General features: G+C 44.2%; 1 non-coding gene and 1 pseudogene across 1 annotated transcript; both read left to right on the top strand.

Moving 5' to 3' along the window:
• Window positions 1-16019, top strand: part of LOC136169286 (solute carrier family 22 member 6-like) — a 31629-nt pseudogene extending 15610 nt beyond the window's left edge.
• Window positions 6809-6881, top strand: TRNAE-UUC (transfer RNA glutamic acid (anticodon UUC)). Its single transcript has one exon. It is a non-coding gene; the product is annotated as a tRNA-Glu (tRNA).
• Window positions 16020-20396: the final 4377 nt, after the last annotated feature.

Genomic DNA, 20396 nt, shown 5'->3' with positions numbered 1-20396 from the left:
ACTAGGCGCTCAGGTTTCAGTGACTGCAGCACACAGCCTCAGCAGTTGTGGCACATGGGCTTAGCTGGTCCTTGGCATCTTCTCGTACCAGAGATTGAATCCAAGTCCCTGCATTGACAGGCGGATTCCCACCCACTGTGCCAGCAGAGAAGTCTTAAAGTAAACACTTAATGTTTCCTTTTTAATAAAAAAGTACAGTCACACAGCTAACAAGTGGCAAAAGCAGGACAAGAATCCAGATTTTCTGACACCCAGAAGAAATTGTTTCCCCCACTTCTGCCTTGTATGTGACATGCAAGTGCCACAGAAGCAAGTACAGACCTGGCAGTCAACAGCAGTTAGGGACCAGCCTCAGGTCTGCCATAACCGTGTGCCACAAGGAGGTTATGCCAGCTCTCTCAGACTTGGTTTTTCCATCTATAAAATGGAGGCTGTGATAAGGGTTAAATTAGTACCTGCAACTCAGTGTTTGTTACCCTAACCTTGACTGTCTTCCAGGCCAGAGACCATAGAAATAACCATGGGATGAAGAGTAAGAGGCATTTTCTAAAGAATAAAATTTGAGGGTGTATCCATGGCTGATTCTTATTGATGTATGACAGAAATTCACAAAATTCTATAAAGCAATTATTCTTCAATTAAAAAATAAATAAATTTTAGGGTCCCGGCAAAAAAATAAATAAATAAATAAATTTTAAAAAAATTTTAAAAATGAAGTTTGAAAATACTATGTCACAGCAGATCAAAGACATAAAATCAGCTTTATTATTCATAAAATATAAGCCACAGTCAAATCCATTTTGCAAAAGCATAAACCTTGCATAAGTTTCCCAAAAATAAAAATCCCATAAACCAAGCTCATGGATACAGAGAAGAGACTGGTAGTTGCTAGAGACAGAGCGGAGGGGATGGCCAAAATGAGTGGAGAAGGTCAGAAGTTACCATGTTAAAGCTATAAATAAGTAAGTCATGGGAATGTAATGTGCAGCATGATGACTGTACTTAATAATACTCTACTGCATATTTGCAAGTCACAAAGTGAGATCTTAAGTGTTCTCATCGCACACACAAAAAATTATTGTAACTATGTATGGTGATGGATTTTAAGTAGATTTATTGTAGTGCTCATTTCACAATGTATACAAATATAGAATCATTATGTTACACACCTGAAACTACTTCACTGCTGTTTGTCAATAATACCTCAATTTAAAAAAATATCACAAAAGGCTGTCTCCTAACAGGAATGTTGGTTGTTTCCATCAACCAACAGTCAAAGAATCAACCACACTCCAAAGCAGTAGCTCCCAAACCTTGGAAGTGTGTTAAAAATCAGGTTTCTAGCATACCTTCCAGATAGGCAATAGGCCATAAGTGGGGCTCTGGTATCTGGATTGCTTTCAACACACCCCTGTGATTCTGATAAAGGTGTGTGACTCCCTCCACAGAAGTTTGCAGAGATGCATCAGGACCCTGGACAGCAGCAATCCAAGGATCCTCCCAACAACAGGTCCCCTAGATGCCAACCTTCACCCAATTATTCCCCGCCTCCTATCTCAGCATCTACCCCATGGTCACATGCAGGCAGCCTCACAAGTGCCTGTCAGATTGCCCAGGGCATCAAGGATGAGACAGCCAGGGACACGGAACAGGGGAGCAAGCAATGCACTTGCCGGGTTTTCCCTCCTTTCACAGGCTGGGCCGCCTGAAGGTGCTGGCCGCCTGAAGCTACCTGCTGTTAGTGGTCTCAGGGACCTGCGCTGCCTTCGCCCTCAGCTTCTCAGCCTACTGCGCTTGCCGATTCCTCTCAGGCATGGCTGTGTCTGGTGCCAGCAGCTCGTCTGTGATTCTGAGTGAGCAGGAACCCAGGAGGGTCAGCTTACAGGGACTCCTCAATCACAGGGGTGCAGGGAACCTGCACCAGGGAACCTGCACCAGGGAACCTGATAAATGAAAACCTCAGCTCCTTCCCTGAGTACATGTCCCAGCCCATTCTGACCTATCTGGGTCTTTCCTGGAGTAGGTATTGCCCCAAGAAGAAAATAATTAAGATCATGGCCTCTTTGGTGGCTCTGATCATTTGGGGCTGGAATTCATAGGTATTTAGGGATCATTGTAAGGATGAACTAAGACTCAGAGATTGGAGTGGGGTTGCTTAGAGAAGCCAGTCAATCATACAGGGAATCTTTCATTCAACATTTGTTCATTAAATACAATTTCAAAAGGCATTTAATTTGTGTCACATCCAGCACTGTGGATAAACAAGTGAACAAGAGGACACTACCCATGACCTTAAAGAGTTAATAGTCGACTGGGTGAGCTGCCAAGCAGTTACAAGTTGGTTTACTAAAGGGGAAGATGGGGGCTATCCTTGATGATGTGGGAGTTCAGAGGTGGGGTGCTCAACCAGGACTTGGGGAGCCAGGAAATCACCCCAGAAGTGGTAACATCTAAGCTCAGAACTTCACAAAATGTGAGGCAGAAAGAGAGGAAGTAAAGTTCTTGGGCAGAGTTCTAGACAAAAAGAAAAGAATTTACAAGTCCCTGAGGCCAGAGTATGACCCCTTGGAGGAAATGAAAGTGCTGCAGAATGGCCTGAGCATAAGGCTCATTCATCTCTATTTCCCAGGTCAAGCAAAGGGCATGGCACAGGATCTTCAACTCTAAATGCTTGTTGAATTAAAATGAGTTGAAGGAAGTGCAGAGAGAGTGGCTGTAGGCAGGTCAAAAGAGGTTCGGAAGAAGCAAGGAAATATGAATGTTGGGGATGGTGACACTGATTAGGAGCATGCATAGGAATTCAGAACCTTCTAGACCATCCCTACACACACACACACACACACACACACACACACTGAACCTAATCAAATATCATACCATCCTTACCTTATCCAGTGAGGGGCCTAGGGGTGCAGAGTAGGACAGAGCTCATGAGATGAGCCCTTCCACTCCAGTGTGAAGCTCCTCCTCCACCCCCCAAATACACATATACTCACACAACCCTGACTTCAACCTAAGCTCTGCTCTTCTCCCCAGATCTGGAGTGGCTGCCCATCCATGCCCGTCCAAGTCTGGGCCTCCTATTAGGATTTGTTCCCACCCTAGGCCAGCTCTCCCTGGCTGACAAGGCTTATGCTCTGCCCCTCTGGCGCCACCTGCAGCTGTTGGTGTCTCTGCCCCTCTTTGTCACCTTCGTCTACTCCAGGTGAGTGGGACCTCAGTGTAGGGTAGAGTGCTCAAAATAAGTCACACAGGGGTATAGCATCTCCCAGAACACCCCTTCCCTACCCCCTTAAGTATCAAAGCAGAGCTAAGCAAAAAGAACCAACGTCCACACTGATAGATAGGGAAGACCTTGGCCAGAGAGGGGTCAGACTTATCCCAGGTCTCCCAAGTAGGCAGGGATAATCCTTGAAGTAGAACCCAGAGCTCCTAACCTCAGCCCAGGATTCTTTTCACCCCTCCCAACTGTCTCCCCACTCTGCTCTGTGCCTTTCTCAGAAACCCACAACTCTGTCAACTCAGGCTAAATTCATGCCACCTCCAAACCCCACCCACAGGTTCTTCGTCGAGTCTGCCCTCTGGCACTCCTCCTTGGGGAACCTGGACCTCACCCTGAAGGCCCTGCAGAGAGTGGCCCAAATCAATAGGAAGCAAAAAGAGGGTGCCAAGCTGAGTGTGGAGGTGAGACACCCCCACCCAAGACCCTCTGTGATACCCCACCAGGGCTCCGCCTGCACCTCCCCCCTCATCCTAGAACCCAGGTCATCTGGTGCTTCCCAGGCAGGGGGTGGGGGGAGGGCTCCCCAGGGGAAGCTAAGCCCTGAGCCCCATCTATCCAAACAGCTGCTCCAGATGAGTCTGCAGAAGGGCCAAGCCCAGCCGTCGATGCTGCAGATGCTGCGCTCCCCTGCTCTGTGTCAGCTCTTCTTCTGTATCATCCCACTGTGGTAGGTCCATCCCCACTCAGGTAAGAGACAGACAAGCGGATGGGAAGGTAAGCAGACTGAGCAAACAGGGCAGCCTGGGTAGGTGGGAGGCGGAGGGAAGCCCCGCTGCCAGTGGGCAAGGACACGGGGACTCTGGAGACTCAGAGGGCTCCCCACCTGCTGAGGGAGAGAGAAAGCCCAGCTCTCCCTCATCTCCTGAGCCTGGAGCTCAGCCAAACAGCACCACTGACCTTGAGAAAAAAAGAAGGAGCCACCCCAAGAAGCCCTGAGCTTCTGGACCTAAGAGTTCTGTATCACAAGCTCTCACGTTCTCCTGAAGAAGTCTGCATTCTTCTATTGCCATGTAACAAATTACATACTTAACAGCTTGAAATAGCACACACTTATTATCTCACCATTTCCATGGGTCAGGAATCCAGGCAGGGCTTAGCTGAGTTCTCAGCTTAGGACTTCACATTCTCATCTGGATGCTCAACTCGAGAAGACTCCACTTTTAAGTTTACCCAGCTTGCTGTCAGTAGCCCAGTCATGTCCAGCTCTTTGTGACTCCATGGACTGCAGCACACCAGGCTCCTCTGTCCTTCACTATCTCCTGAAGTTCATTCAAATTCATGTCCATTCAGTCGGTGATGCCATCCAACCATCTCATCCTCTGTCGCCCCCTTCTCCTCCCCTCAATCTTTCCCAGCATCAGGGTCTTTTCCAATGAGTTGGCCATTTGCATCAGGTGGCCAGAGTATCAGAGCTTCAGCTTCAGCCTTCCAATGAATATTCAGAGTTGATTCTCTTTAGGATTGACTGGTTTGCTCTCCTTGCTGTCCAAAAGACTCTCAAGAGTCTTCTCCAGCACCACAATTTGAAAGCATCAATTTTTCGGCTGTTATCTGAACTCATTTCCTTGCAGTTGTAGGACTGAGGGTCCTGGCTTCTTGCTGGCTATCAGCTGGGAGTTAACCTCAGCTTCTAGAGGTTGCTCTCAGTTTTCCACAAGGACTTTCCCACCATGATTGCCCACTTCATCACACCAGCAAGTAGCGTCTCTAGAGTGAGTCTGCTAGTAGGGAACCATCCTGGAGGCTTCTGCCACTATGTCTTCCTATATACTGTGCAACGTGTTCCTGGCCAGGGGATCATTTGCCGTTAACAAGAGTATAACCATGATCTCACTTGATTTGCATGCTTCCATAATTATTCTGAAGGAAAACGTAGAGGGTGGCAGAGGATGAGGTGGTTAGATAGCACCACTGATTCAACGGACATGAATTTGAACAAACTCTGGAAGATAGTGAAGGAACAGGGGAGCCAGGTGTGCTGCGGTTCATGGGGGTCACAAAGAGTTGGATATGAGTGAGGACACACGCGTGAGCACACCCACACACACACACACACACACAGAGCAGGGACCTGGAAGGAGGGGAAGAAGACCTGTTGTGAGGTTAAAAACATTATTTTCTCCTAGGTAATTTTTAAATGTATGATAGATAACATTCTTTTTTTTTTTTTTTTTTCAGAATTAAAGGAAGACTTTATCTACATTCAAAACATAAAAACCCCACTGAAAGATTGATATAAGGCCTAAAGGAAAGAACAGATAGTGAGAGCAGTTAGCGACCATAATTACTATGTAGACGTGGCATGCCTATTCCCCAAAGCATATTCCCCTCTGCTCCTGCCCCAGGCTCGTAATCCTTTTCAGCCTCTATGGCATGGTCATGAGTCTGCAGAGTTTTGAGATCAACATCTACCTGGCCCAGGTGTTCTTCACGATTGTGGACCCACCATTTTATTTCCTGGGCTTTCTGGCCACCAAATCACTTGGCTGCAAACGTACCCAAACAGCCTCTATGCTGTTGTCGGTGGTCTTCACTGTGACCTCTGCCATGATACCCCTGGGTGAGTACCGCCCCATTCCAGCTCCCGTCCTCATCCTTCCCCAAGCCTGGCTCTCAATCTGGCCCAAGTCAGCTACCCAGAGGGTGTGAAAATTTCAAGGCTCCTCCAAATCTTTCCCAGCACGTTATCACCACCTCTTTTCCTTCCAGATCACATATTCCTCCGCATCACGATGGCCGTGGATAGGAAAAGGCTGTTTGATTGGCTCCATGAACTGCCTCCTTATGTACATGGGAGAGCTGAACCCCACAGTAATGAGGTGAGTGGGGGTGTTGGGGAGGAGTCCTAGGATGGAACAATCAGGCCCTAGGGCCAGATGGTTTCCAGTCAGAAGGAGCACAAAGGTCAAGCAATTATTTTTTAAGGCCAGAGAGAAGAACAAAAACACACAGAAGTTAGAACAAAGTAAAGACAAAAAGGAAGATGGTACTAGTAACTCAAAATACATCAGTCGATACAATAAATGTAAACAGATTAAACCTACAAGTTAAGAGACAAATTTTCTTTAACCTAAGTGTTTTTTTTTTAATCTAGTTCATGATTTTATCTAGTTCAAGTGTAAACTACATGAACTAGATGAAATCAACTTGAATTATCTGGCAGGTTTAATCTGTTTACATTTATTGTATTGACTGATATGTTTTGAGTTACTAGTACCATCTTCCTTTTTGTCTTTAATTTGTTCTCATTTCTGTGTATTTTTAAACAGATTAAACCTACCAGTTAAAAGACAGATAATCCAAGTGGATTTTATATAATGCACATAGTTTACAAGATACCCATCTAAAATGTGAGACCATGAAAATCTTAAATGTGGAGAAATAGAAAAGGATATACTAAAAAAAAAAAAAAAAAAGAAGAAAAGGATATACTAGGCAAATATTAACCAGAAGACAGGTAGATAGAGAGGTCAAGATAGACTTTAAGAGCAAAAAAGTACAATAGTTAAGAATATGGCCCAGAATTCCCCAATGGTCCAGTGGTTAGGACTGGACACTTTCACTGCCAGGGCCCCAGGTTCAATCCCTGGTTGGGGAATTAAGATTCTGCAGGTCACATGATGCAGCCAAAAAAAAAAAAAGGAGTATGGCTCTGGTATGAAAGGTAACTAGTCCAAATGCTCAGTCATCTTAACTATAAAACACAAATAATAATAGTACTAGAAATAGATTAAATAGAAAATAAATGTATGAAAGAGAGTCAAAACAAAAAGTCAATCTTTGAAAATACCAATGAAATGGGCAAATGCCTGGTAATAATAATAAATTTTTTAAAAGACTAGACATGAATAAATATTGGGGAAAAAAACTGAACAATAAATCTAGAGTAGTTAAGATGCAAAAATTTAATTATGTAATTAAAGATGCAAAAAATCTATAAAAAAGTCTCTACTGATAAATTCTAAATTTAGATTAAATTGACAAATTCTTTTTAAAAATAATATAGGAAAACTAATTCTAGAATAAATTTAAAATTTGAATAATAAACTTTAAAATCTAATCTTAAAAAAAAACACCCGGCCCAGATATTAATACAGGTGAGTTCCACCACATTTTCAAGGAACAAACCTTCCAATGTTACATAAATAATTCCCGAAAACAGAGAAAAAGGGAAACTATGTCAACTACATTCTGTGAAGCAAGATGACACTGAAACCAAAGGAGATTAGTTATGAAATGAAGATAACAGACCAATGTTACTCATAAACAGATTCAAAAGTCCTAAACAGAATATTAGAAAAATGAATTCAGTGATGTATGAAAAAAGATTATACATGATCTTTTGATCTCAAGAAAGTAAGGATAGTTTTACATTAGAAAACACATTAAGGTCTTCCCTGGCAGTCCAATGGCTAAGACTTTGAGCTTCCACTGCAGGGGGTACAGGTTCAGTCCCCTGTCAGGAGCTATGATCCCACATGTCATGGGGCATGGACCATTGAACAACTAGTACCAGGATATCTGGGCTTTCCTGGTGGCTGGGTAATAAAGAACCTGCCTGCAACACAGGAGACACAGTTTCGATCCCTGAGTCGGGAAGATCCCCTGGAGAAGGAAATGACAACCCACTCCGCTATTCTTGCCTGAGAAATCCCATGGACAGAGGAGCCTGGTGGGCTACAGTCCGTGGGGTTGCAAGAGTCAGACATGACAGCAACTAAACCACCCACCACCAACAGGACAACTATTTACCTGTATGAGCAATAAATAAAATGCAATCCGTATTTCAACCTTCAAGAAAAATTAATTTTTGCTGAAGAGAGGAGGATTTCTGAAGACATTCTTTAAAAAGGCTAACCAAAAAAGAAACACTGATAAATTTTTCTGTGTTGGATTCCCCCCCCCCCCCGGCCATTTGTTTCACCATAAACAAAGTGAAAAGAGAAAAAGAAGGTATTTACAAGGACTTATTCACAGCATTTATAAAGAACTTCTGGAAATCAATGAGAGGAAAAGACTATTTCCATTAAAGGAACAGAAAAACATCGACAATAATCCCCGAAACAATAAAGTATTTTTAAATATCCTTGAAGTATTTTTAAATCTCCACCAAGGAGCTAGAATAAGAGTCCGGGAAAACTAGGCCAACCATTTAAGGGCAATTGGGAATTAGGAGCCTAGAGAGGTAAGCAGAGCACCTGAGCAAGCATTATACATAATGAAGAAAGTCATATGCATTCGCTCTGATCTCAGAATCAACTGTTTAACACAGTACTGGGGATCCTGGACAACACTGCTGTATTCAGAAATAAAAAGAAATAAGAAATTTGGTGTCTTCCCCGGTGGTACGATGGACAGGAATCTACCTGTCCATGCAGAGGATATGGGTTCGATCCCTAGTCAGGGAAGATTTCACACGCTATGAGGCAACTAAAGCCCATGAGCCACAACTACAGAATCCCATACACCTAGAACCTACCCTCTGAAACAAGAGACGCCACTGCAATGAAAAGCCCCCCCACTGCAACAGGAGTAGCCCCACTTGCCACAACTAGAGAAAGCCTGAGTGCAGCAACAAAGACACAGCACAGCCAAAAATAAATAAATCTTTAAAAAAAATTAAAAGAGGAGTGTTTACAGCATCATTATTTAGAGAGATTTAAAGACCATCATCCTAAATAAACCAATAAAATCAATGTGTGCGTGCTTAGTTGCTCAGTCATGTCTGACTCTTTTCAATCCCATGGACTTCAGCCCGTCAGGCTCCTCTGTCCATGGGGATTCTCCAGGCAAGAATACTGGAGTGGGTTGCCATGCCTTCCTCCAGAGGATCTTCCTGACCCAGGAATCGAACCCAGGTCTCCCGATTTGTAGGTGGATTCTTTACCATCTGAGCCAGCAGAATCAACAAACAAAACTAATAAGAGTTTAGCAGGATGGTGGTTACAAAATCAAATTACCGAATGTCAAGAGCAATAACATAGAAGCTATACCCTAGAAGCAATAATTTAGAGAGAAAATCCAGAAGATAACCTCAAAAATCTTTGAAAATGAAGACACTATTCAGAAAAGCACCTAAAGCAAGATATTATCAAGAAATTAACAGAGGACACCCAAGACTTCCATGGAGAAGTTTTCTGAAACCTTCTTAAGATATAAAGATTATCTTAGTAAATGGGGAGACATTCCACACTTTTGTTTAGAATAACATAATAAAGATGTCAAGTTAACTTTTAGAAATTTATAGAAATTCAACAGAATCTAATCAGAATTTCAATTAGGTCATTTTTTAGGAACTCCAAAAACTTATTCTAAAATTTATATAGAAGAAAAAAGACCATAATTGCTAGTCAATTCTGACACAACAAAGCAAAGAGGAGTCTCTCATTCTATCATCTATAAAGACATATAACAAAGCCATGGTATGTCTGTGGCTTTCTTGGTGCAAAAAGAAACAAACAGAATTAATGAGAGGGCTTGGAAACTAATAGATACAGATGGAGACAAGGATACAGATGAAGACAGAGATAAAGGCGGGGGAGGAGGAAGGAAGGGGAGGGAGAGGAAGAGGAAAAGAGAAATATGGCAACTATATCGATTCGATTATATCAAAAAGGACTTCTGCTTATTGAAGGATGCAATGGACAAATTTAAAAGACAGAGAGGAATTCCCTAGTGGTCCGGTGGTTAGGACTTGGCGCTTTCACTGCTGGGGTCTGGGTTCAATCCCTGATCAGGGAGCTAAGACTCCACAAGCAAGCCACAAGCAAAAGAAAAAATATTAAAAGACAGAGGGTAGATTGGGAGGAGGTTTTTACAACATTTAACACTGACAAAGTTCAAATATTAAAAATATAAATGAAATTCCTAGAAATCAACAAGGAAGAGAGGGAATTTCAGTAGAAACTTGATAAAAGAAATAAATACATGGGCATTTTATAGACAGTGAAGCCCAAAAGATTAACTACATGAAGAATGAGATCGTCACTTTGCACACACTAAAGTAGCAACATTAAAAAGCTGGATCATAAAAAAAATTAAAAAAATAAAAAATAAAAAGCTGGATCATGCCAACTGTCGGTGGCCACAAGAGAATACAGGATCTCTGAATCCCCACGTGACCCACATGCAGCACTGGTGGGTAAGAAAGTTGTTGCTGCCATTCTGGAGATACTGGCAGCGCGTGCACACACACACACACACACACACACACACACACACACCGCCCTAACCACGCCCTTCTTAAGAACTTTTCACAAAGGAATGCCTACATGATCTGTGCACGAGCACACTCACTGCAGTGTTGTCTGAGGTCTTGGCTGATGGGCAGCAGTCTAGCCATTTAGGTGAAACGCCCACTGTGGAGGAGTCTGCAACAGCAGGTAAACATATAGGCATCCTTGAAAGAGAGTGCTGAACTAACACAACATTGTAAAGCAATTATACTCCAGTTAAAAAAAAAAATAGTGCTGAATGAAATGAGAAATAGAATGATCTATTACCTATACCATTTAGGTAAATTAAAATATTTGCACACAAAACAATACTTTACAAGGACATATGCAAATAAAAAATGCATATCAAACACGACATAATAAGTTGACTTTGGCAAGGAAGGGATTAGGAGAGGATAACGATATTATATTTTATTTTATAGCTCCAGTTTTGCTAGTAGTCATGTAAAGATGTGAGAGTCAGACCATAAAGAAGGGTGAATGCCAAAGAGTTGATGCTTTCGAATTGTGGTCCTGGAGAAAGCGCTTGAGACTTCCTTTGACTGCACCGAGATCAAACCACTGAACCCTAAAGGAACTCAACCATGAATATTCATTGGAAGGACTGACGCTGAAGCTGAAGCTCCAATAGGCCACCTGATGTGAAGAGCCGACTCACTAGAAAAGACCAGACCCTGATGCTGGGAACAACTGAGGGGAGGAGGAGAAGGGTGCAAAAGGGGATGAGATGGCTGGATGACATCACTGACTTAATGGATTCAGTGTGAGCAAACTCTGGGAGATAGTGAAGGACAGGGAAGTCTTGTGAGCTGCAGCCCATGGGGTTGCAAAGAATCAGACACAACTTAGCAACTGAACAACAGCGATGATTATACTGATAAAAAGGACTCAACAATTAAGATGGGGAATAAAAAGTCCTTTCAAGTACAAATGATAATAGAGGGTGAGGGCCATGAACTGAGATTTATAATTAACTCAACCCTCTGCTTCTGAGGTTCCAAAAAAAAAAATGTAGAAAAAGAGAGAGTGACTAGGTCGGTACTTGAGATAAGATGATCTGGGTAGGTCTCCTCTGTAAGGATCAAAGGCCAACAGTAAAGAATAAATGAGGAAAGAAAGGGACACAGTGCAAGATAAGAACTGGGTACTCAGGACCCATCACAGGAATTTAGAAGGAAGTCAGATTTTATTCTAGCCTGATGAGATAACATAAGTGATTTTTAAGCAGAGGGTGTAAGGATCTAAGTTACTGTTCTTAAAGATCACTTTGGGGGAATTTGGGTTTGACATATATACACTATTGGTTTTGTTTGTTGTTGTCCAGTCACTAAATCGTGTCCAACTGTTTGGGACCCCATGAACTGCAGCACACCAGGCTCCCCTGTCCTTCACTATCTCCCAGAGTTTGCCCAAATTCATGTCCATTGAGTCAGTGATGCTATCTAACCATCTCATCCTCTGCCACCCACTTTTCCTCCTGCCCTCAATCTTTCCCAGCATCAGGGTCTTTTTCAATGAGTCAGCTCTTTGCATCAGGTGGTCCAAGTATTGGAGCTTCAGCATCCGTCCTTCCAATGAATATTCAGAGTTGATTTCCTTTAGGATTGACTGGTTTGATCTCCTTGCAGTCCAAGGAACTCTCAAGAGTCTTCTCCAGCACCACAGTTTGAAAGCATCTGTTCTTTGGTGCTCAGCCTTCTTTATGATTCAACTCTCACATCCATACATGACTACTGTAAAAACCATAGCTTTAACCATATAGATCTTTGTTCACAGTGATGTCTCTGCTTTTTAATACATTGTCTAGGTTTGTAGTAGCTTTCCTTCCAAGGAGCAAGCGTCTTTTAACTTCATGGCTGTAGTCACTGTCCACAGTGATTTTGGAGCCCAAGAAAATAAAACCTGCCACTGCTTCTCCCCTTCTATTTGTCATGAAGTGATGGGACTGGTTGCCATGATCTTAATTTTTTGAATGTTGAGTTTTAAGCTAGTTTTTTCACTCTCCTCTTTCACCCTCATCAAAAGCCTTTTTAGTTCCTCTTCATTTTCTGCCATTAGAGTAGCATCATCTGCATAGCTGAGGTTGTTGATATTTCTCCTGGCAATCTTATTTCAGCTTGTGACTCATACAGCCAGGCATTTCACATGATGTACTCTGCATAGAAGTTAAATAAGCAGGGTGACAATATACACACTCTTGATACACTCTTTTCCCAGTTTTGAACCAGTCCATTGTTCCATGTCCAGTTCTAACTGTTGCTTATTTACCCACATACAGATTTCACAGGAGACAGATGAGGTGGTCTCTTTAAGAATTTTCCACAGCTTTTTGTGATCCATACAGTCAAAGGCTTTAGTCAATGAAGCAGGAGCAGATGTTTTTCTGGAATTCCCTTGCTTTCCCTATGATGGAGCGAATGTTGGCAATTTGATCTCTGGTTTTTCTACTTTTCCTGAACCCAGATTGTACATCTGGAGGTTCTCAGTTCACATGCTGCTGAAGTCTAGGTTGAAGTATTGTGAGCATAACCTTCCTAGAATCTGAAATGAATACAGTTGTGTGATAGTTTGGACATTCTTTGGCATTGCCTTTCTTCGGGATTGGAATGAAAACTGACCTTTTCCAGTCCTGTGGCCACTGAGGAGTTTGATCTCTTCAACTTCTGTTAGGTCCTTACCATTTCTGTGTTTTCTCATGCCCATCCTTCCATGAAATGTTCCCTTGATATCTCCAATTTTCTTGAAGAGATCTCTAGTATTTCCCATTCTGTTGTTTTCCTCTATTTCTTTGCACTGTTCATTAAAGAAGGCCTTCTTATCTCTCCTCGATGTTCTCTGGAACTCAGCTTTCAGTTGGATGTATCTTTCCCTTTCTTCTTTACCTTTCACTACTCTTCCTTCCTCAGTGATTTGTAAAGACTCCTCCAAAAGAAGACAACCATTTTGCCTTCTTGGATTTTTCTTTGGGATGGTTTTGGTTACTGCCTCCTGTACAATGTTACAAACCTCCATCCATAGCTCTTCAGGCACTCTGTCTATCAGATCTAACCCCTTGAATCTATCCATTACCTCCACTGTATAATCATAAGGGATTTGATTTAAGTCATACCTGAATGGCCTACACTACTGATACTATATATAAACAGATAACTAATGAGAACCTCCTTTATAGCACAGAGAACTCCACTTGGTGCTCTGTGATGACCTAAATAGGAAAGAAATCCAAAAAAGACAGGATATACATATACATATGGCTGGTTCAGTTTGCTCTACAGCAGAAAATGACATAGCAGTGCAAAGAAACTATAATCCAATTTTTAAAAATAAAATAAATAAAGATCACTTTGGCTTCCTCGTGGAGAATAGACTGGGAATAGAAGGGCCCAGAGTAGAAATGGGGCAATTCCCCTGGTGGTCCACTAGCTAAGACTCTGTGCTCCCAAGGCAGCGGGCCCTGGTTTGATCCCTGACCAGGGAACTAGATCCCACAAGCTGCAACAAAGATCGAAGATCCCAAGTGTCGCAACTAAAACCCATCACAGTCAAATAAAATAATTTTTTAAAAAAAGTAGAAATGGGAAGACCAGCCAAGAGCTTACTGCAATGGCACTGGCAAGAGGTGAAAATGACTCATCGTAACCTGGGGCTTCCAGAAGGGCTCCGTTGGTAAAGAATCTGCCTGCAGTGCAGGAAACCCGGGTTCAATCCCTGGGTTGGGAAGATAACCTGGAGAAGAGAATGGCTACCCAGTCCAGTATTCTGGCCTGGAGAATCCCATGGACAGAGGAGCCTGGCGGGCTATTGTCCTTGGGGGTCACAAGGACATGACTGAGTGACTAACCACTTTCACAACCTGGTACGCAGTGGTAGCAGAGATGGGGAGGAGGGAACTGATTCTGAATGTGTTTTGGAGGAAGAGCCATCCAAAGACGTGGGGAAATAAGGGAACAGGAGTCATCAGGATGATTACTAGATATTTGAGCAAGTGGGTGGTTCGACGTGCCCATCAAAGCTGGATATGGTGTCTGCAGCTTGGGGAAGAGGTTGGTTGGGGGTTTGTTCACGGTTACACAGTGAGTTCACATTGAAACCGGACCTGGGCTTCTTGGTTCTGAAAACAGTTACTATCAACTTTCCTTTTAGGCAGTCAGGGTAAGTGCATTCTTGTGAAAAACAAGTGAAAGTGTTAGTCGCTCAGTCATGTCCGACTCTGTGACCCCATGGACTGCAGCCTGCCAGGCTCCTCTGTCCATGGAATTCTCCAGGCAAGAGTACTGGAGTGGGTTGCCATTCCCTTCTCCAGGGGATCTTCCCGACCCAGGGGTCAAGCTCCCATCTTCTGCATTGCAGGCAGATTCTTTACCATCTGAGCCACCACGGAGGAATGTGAAAGAAGAAAACATGATTGACAGGCAGAGTTAGGGTACCCACAAGCCTTACTTGCCTCACCGGGTGCTCTCCCTCCCCGCAGGCAGAGAGGTATGAATGTGACAAGCTGCTTGGCCAACATAGGCAGCATTCTGAGCCCGATGGTGGGCATGACCTCCGACCTCTACCCTTCCCTGCCTCTTTTCATCTATGGAGGGGTCCTCGTGGCTGCCTGTCCCATCACTGCCCCCCTGCCAGAGACGCTGGGACTGCTGCTGCCCAACACACTGCAAGACCTGGAGAGAAGGTAAGCTTCCCCCCATACCCTCAGAGCTCTAGGACTGCACAAATCCTTGATCCCGTCCATTTAACAAAAAATGAAAAAAAAAAAACCAGATCCAGGGGAGACTGGGGACTTAGTTGGGGTCATTCAGCTAGACTCTGGTGGAGCCAAGGCCAGAATCCAGGCCTCTGGCTTCCCTGGTCCTGTTCTCACAGATAGGCAGAGTCCCCTAGAATACCTTCTGGGACTCTCAACTCTTGGAAACAGTGGGAGATTTGAACATAAAGTGGGACAACCGAGCACAAACCTAAAAAGGATCCCCCATCTCTACTCCCACACCCTGCTTCTCCTTCCCCCGTAGGTGGAAAGAGAAATCGGGGCAGAAGCAGCAGGAACAGCAGATGGTCCCACTCCAGTCCTCCTGAGAACCAAGCAGGGGCAGAGGGTGGACGGAGTTCCTGCATCTCCACCCCAGGAGGAGGAACGGAGAAATCGCAGCCAGGGGAAGATGCGAGGGGCCTCGACTGGACCTGTGGTTCCAGAGAATACTTCCCCGGGGCCCCCTACTCCCGGTCAGACCCATCCTATCATTTCATTAAAAACAGCTATGCACATAAAATGATTCCATTATATATATATTCTTTTTCAGATTCTCTTCCATTATAGGTTATTACAAGATACTGAATATAGGTCCCTCTGCTATACAGTAGGCCTTTGCTGCTGCCGCTGCTGTTCAATCGCTAAGTCATGTCCAACTCTTTGTGACCCCATGGACTGCCGCAGGCTTCTCTGCAATTGCCTGGCTTCTCTGTCCTTCACTATCTCCCGGAGTTTGCTCAAATTCACGTCCATTGAGTCATGATACTATCCAACCATCTCATCCTCTGTAGTCCCTTTCTCCTCCTGCCTTCAATCTTTCCCAGCATCAGGGTCTTTTCCAATGAGTCGGCTGTTTGCATCAGGTGGCCAAAGTATTGAAGTTTTAGCTTCAGCATCAGTCCTTCTGATGAATGCTCAGGGTTGATTTCCTTTAGGATTGACTGGTTTGATCTCCTTGCAGCCCAAGGGACTCTCAAGAGTCTTCTCCAGCACCACAATTTGAAAGCATCAATTTTTCAGCTGTTGCCTGAACTCATTTCCTTGCAGTTGTAGGGCTGAGGGCCCTGGCCACCACTCAAAGGCCTAGCCTTTTGTATGATCTCATTGTTGTCCTTATCTTGTAGAAACTTAATCGTTTGTTTACTATTACTGGGCAAAGGTAACAGTAGTGCAAAGTCCTCTAGTAAGGAAAGTGCTTGGCAATTTCTGGAAACAGCAAGTCCTGTTTGGCTGGAGCAGACTAGGAAGGAGGCAGTGCTAGGATACCAGATCAAGGAGGAAGAAGAGTCTGATCACACAACAGCCTTGCAAGTACTTTTGAGACCAGGAGCTTTACTTTGAAAAAGATGAGAAAGTGATAGAGCATCTCAAATAGAGGACAGATACAATTTGACTTATATGTCAAAAGGAACCAAAAAAAAAAATACAAAAAAAAAATGGACTTCCCTGGCAGTATAGTAGTTAAGACTCTACACTTCCAATAGGGGAGACACCGGTTTGATCCCTGGTCAGGGAAACAAGATCCTGCATGCCACGTGGTACAGACAAAAACTTTTTAAAATGACTTAAAGAAAAAAAAATAAAGGAAGCTTCTGAATGCTGTGTTGAAGACAGACTACACAATGAGTCTGGGTCGAAGCAGGAAGACCAGTGTGGAGGCAGTTATCCAGATGAGAGATGACACTGGCCAAGACCACAGTGGTTGTGCCCTGGATATATTCAAGGAAGAGACAGCAGGATTTTTTTTTTTTAATGAATTACATTTGAGTATGTGAGGGAAAGACTGACTTCCCAAGTGGCACTTGTGGCAGAGACCCTGCCTGCCAATACAGGAGACACAAGAGATGCGGATTCAATCCCTGGGTGGGAAAGATGCCCTGGAGGAGGAAATGGCAACCCACTCAAGTATTCTTGCCTGGAGAATCCCATGGACAGAGGAGTCTGGCGGGCTACAGTTCATAGGGTCGCAAAGATTTGGACATGACTGAAGTAACTGAGCATGCATGCATGTGAGAGAAAGAGTGAAGTCAAGAATGACTGCACAGTGTGGGGCCTGCACTACTGGAAGGACAGGGTTATCATCTACTGAGATAAGCAAGCCTGCAGTTTGGGGTTAGGGATGAGTCATGTCTGAGATGATTCTAGGTATCCAAGTGGAGCTGGCAGGCAGCAATGATGACAGTGATAACAATAATCATAGCTCCAGCCGTAGTACTAATCAGAGTCAGGCACTCTTCCAACGCTTTACATGTCTTAATTCATTTAATCCTCATAACAACCTTATGACGTCGAGCTATCATTATCCCCATTTTACAGATGAGGAAATTTTGGATATATGAGTCTAGTGTTCAGAGCAGAGGCTGGGCTGGAGACATAAAATCTGGAAGTCATCAACGTGTGGGTGACATAACCTAGAGAGTGGGTGTGAAGGTCCAATGACTGAGCCCAGATCTTCCAAAGTTTAGAGAGTGGGCGCATGAGGAAGATCAGCAAAGAAGACTGAGGAACAGCAGTCAGGGATGTAGGAGAACCAAGAGGGGGTCCTCAGAGGCTCTGTACAGAAAATAGTTCTAGAAGGAAGAAGTGATGAAGAGAAAGCACTTTGGGAACTGCAGATCGAGACCTCAATACAAGGAGACAATGTGGGGTTCGGTGCTGGCCACTGAATGATTATATATGAATGTGTGCTAAGTTGCTTCGGTCATGTCAACTCTTTGCAACCTTATGGACTACAGCCTGCCAGGCTCCTCTGTCCATGGGATTCTCCAGGCAAGAATACTGGAGTGGGTTACCATTTCCTCCTCCAGGGCATCTTCCAGACCCAGGGATCAAAGAAGTCTCTTCTGCCTCGTGCTTTGGCAGGCGGATTCTTTACCACTAGTGCCACCTGGGAAGCCACCCTACTGCAAGTCAAAGGCCTCAGCTCCCACATCTGTAAAATGGGTCTTTACCACCAATGACCAGTCTTTGTCCCGTCTCATCCCAGGACCACCTGCTGAGTTAGGCTCACCACCCTCATGTCTCTGCCCCATCTCCCCACCTCTTGCCACTTGCCTCACTAGAATGTCCTAGTACATAATCTATACTTTTGCCTCCAAGGTGTCCCCTCATCTTGAACCAGGCTTATGATGGGGGGCAGGGTATCACTGTAAATACTTGTAGGATTCATCTCCCACCTTGCCTCTCCTCTGGCACCTGGCTCTCCTTTGACCCTGGCTCAGGCCCAGAGACTCAAGAGCTGTAGCAAGGAAGAGGGAAAGAGCTGCCTATTAACCGCCTAGAACCCCAAATCCCAGAAATGGATTTACAGAGGAAGGCTGGAAGTGGGAGGGGTCAGGAACTGAGGTTCAAGGTGCAGGGGCCTGAGGCCAGAGGGGCCAGAGACCTCACAGGGGCCTGAGGAATAAGGTCTGTTGATTGAGGACTGGGCTACAGGCAAGGTGTGGGAAACCCGAGGCTGGGACATGGGACTGGGAACCAGGAAACCACATCTTAGGGCTGTGGGCCAGCCATCACATGGACCCCAGCCAGGAAAGCCCAGACAGCACCCTTCAGGGCTCTGGAGACCAGAAAGAAAGAATCTGGGAAGGGGGCAGCTGGTTGGAGTTTAAGCTCTCCAGGACTGAGGCAGGGAAGTCACAGGAAGCCAAGTACAAAGACCGACATACTAAGGAGAACAGAGCAAACAGCCAGGAGATGAAGAGTCCAGGTGAGGCTGGGGCCAGGGAAACAAGCCCTTGAAGGGACAGGAAGCCCAGACCTGAAAGATGGAGGAAATGCCTAAAATGATCACCTGTGATCAAACACTGGAGCGTTTCTAGATAAGCCAGCCCAGAGTGACTCAAGTGTGTTCCTGAGATGCCAGTCCTAAAAGATGCTCTACATAAAAATAGTTCTGTGGTGAAATAAGTTTGGAAAACACCGCATGTTCCTCTCTGCCTCTCAGAGATTCTTAGTGTACATTTGCCATTTAAAGGCTCTAATAAAGGCAGGAATAGAGACTCAGACATAGAGAACAGACTTATGGACACTTATGGACTCAGTGGGGGAAGGAGAGGGTGGGACAAATTGAGAGAGTAGCATTGAAATATATACATTACCAGGTGTAAATTTAAAATGCCATGAAATTAAAAGAAACTTGCTCCCTGGAGAAAAAGCTACAGCAAACCTAGACAGCATATTAAAAAGCAGAGATATTACTTTGCCAACAAAGGTCCATACATTTAAAGCTATGGTTTTTCCAGCAGTCATGTATGAATGTGAGAGCTGGACCATAAGGAAGAAGGCTGAGTGCTGAAGAATTGATGCTTTTGAACTGTGGTGTTGGAGAAGACTCTTGAGAGTCCCTTGGTCTGCAAGATCAAACCAGTCAATCCTAAAGGAAATCAAACCTGAATATTCATTGGAAGGACTGATGCTGAAGTTGAGGCTCCAATACTTTGGCCACCTGATGCAAAGAGCCGACTCACTGGAAAAGACCCTGATGCTGGGAAAGATTGAAAGCAGGAGGAGAAATGGGCAACAGAGGATGAGATGGTTGGATGGCATCACCAACTTAATGGACAGGAGTTCGAGTAAGCTCCCGGAGATGGTTAAAGACAGGGAAGCCTGGTGTGCTACAGTCCAAGGGGTCACAAAGAGTCAGACACAACTGAGCAACTGAACAACAATAACCATGTGTAAAATAGATGGCTAATGGAAAGTTGCTGTATAGCGCAGGGAGCTCAGGCTAGTGTTCTGTGACAACCTTGGTGGGTGGGATGGGGTAGAAGGTGGGAGGGAGTTTCAAGAGGGAAGGAACATGTGTATATCTGTGGCTGATTCATGTTGATGCATGGCAGAAACCAACACAATATTGTAAAGCAATTATCCTCCAATTAAAAAAATGTTTAAAGAGTGTGAAAAATAAATAAAGGCTCTGATAGGTTCCTGCAGTAAAGAAAGCCTAATTAATTTATCATCGAAGACTTTTTTCTTATAACTTATACCTACTAATGTTCTACAAAATAAACTTTGAGGTATACTAGACTAGCCTCCCATTTTACTTCCAGCTTTACCAAAACTCAGAGAAGGAGAGTAATGTGCCCAAGATCTCATGACCAGGAGACACAGAGCTGAGCAAAACCCC

The sequence above is a fragment of the Muntiacus reevesi genome, chromosome 5 (genome assembly GCF_963930625.1).
Source record: "Muntiacus reevesi chromosome 5, mMunRee1.1, whole genome shotgun sequence".
In the NCBI taxonomy this organism is placed as follows: domain Eukaryota; kingdom Metazoa; phylum Chordata; class Mammalia; order Artiodactyla; family Cervidae; genus Muntiacus; species Muntiacus reevesi.
The sequence above is the reverse complement of the archived record's forward strand: the minus strand, read 5'-3'. Positions and strand labels throughout refer to the sequence as shown.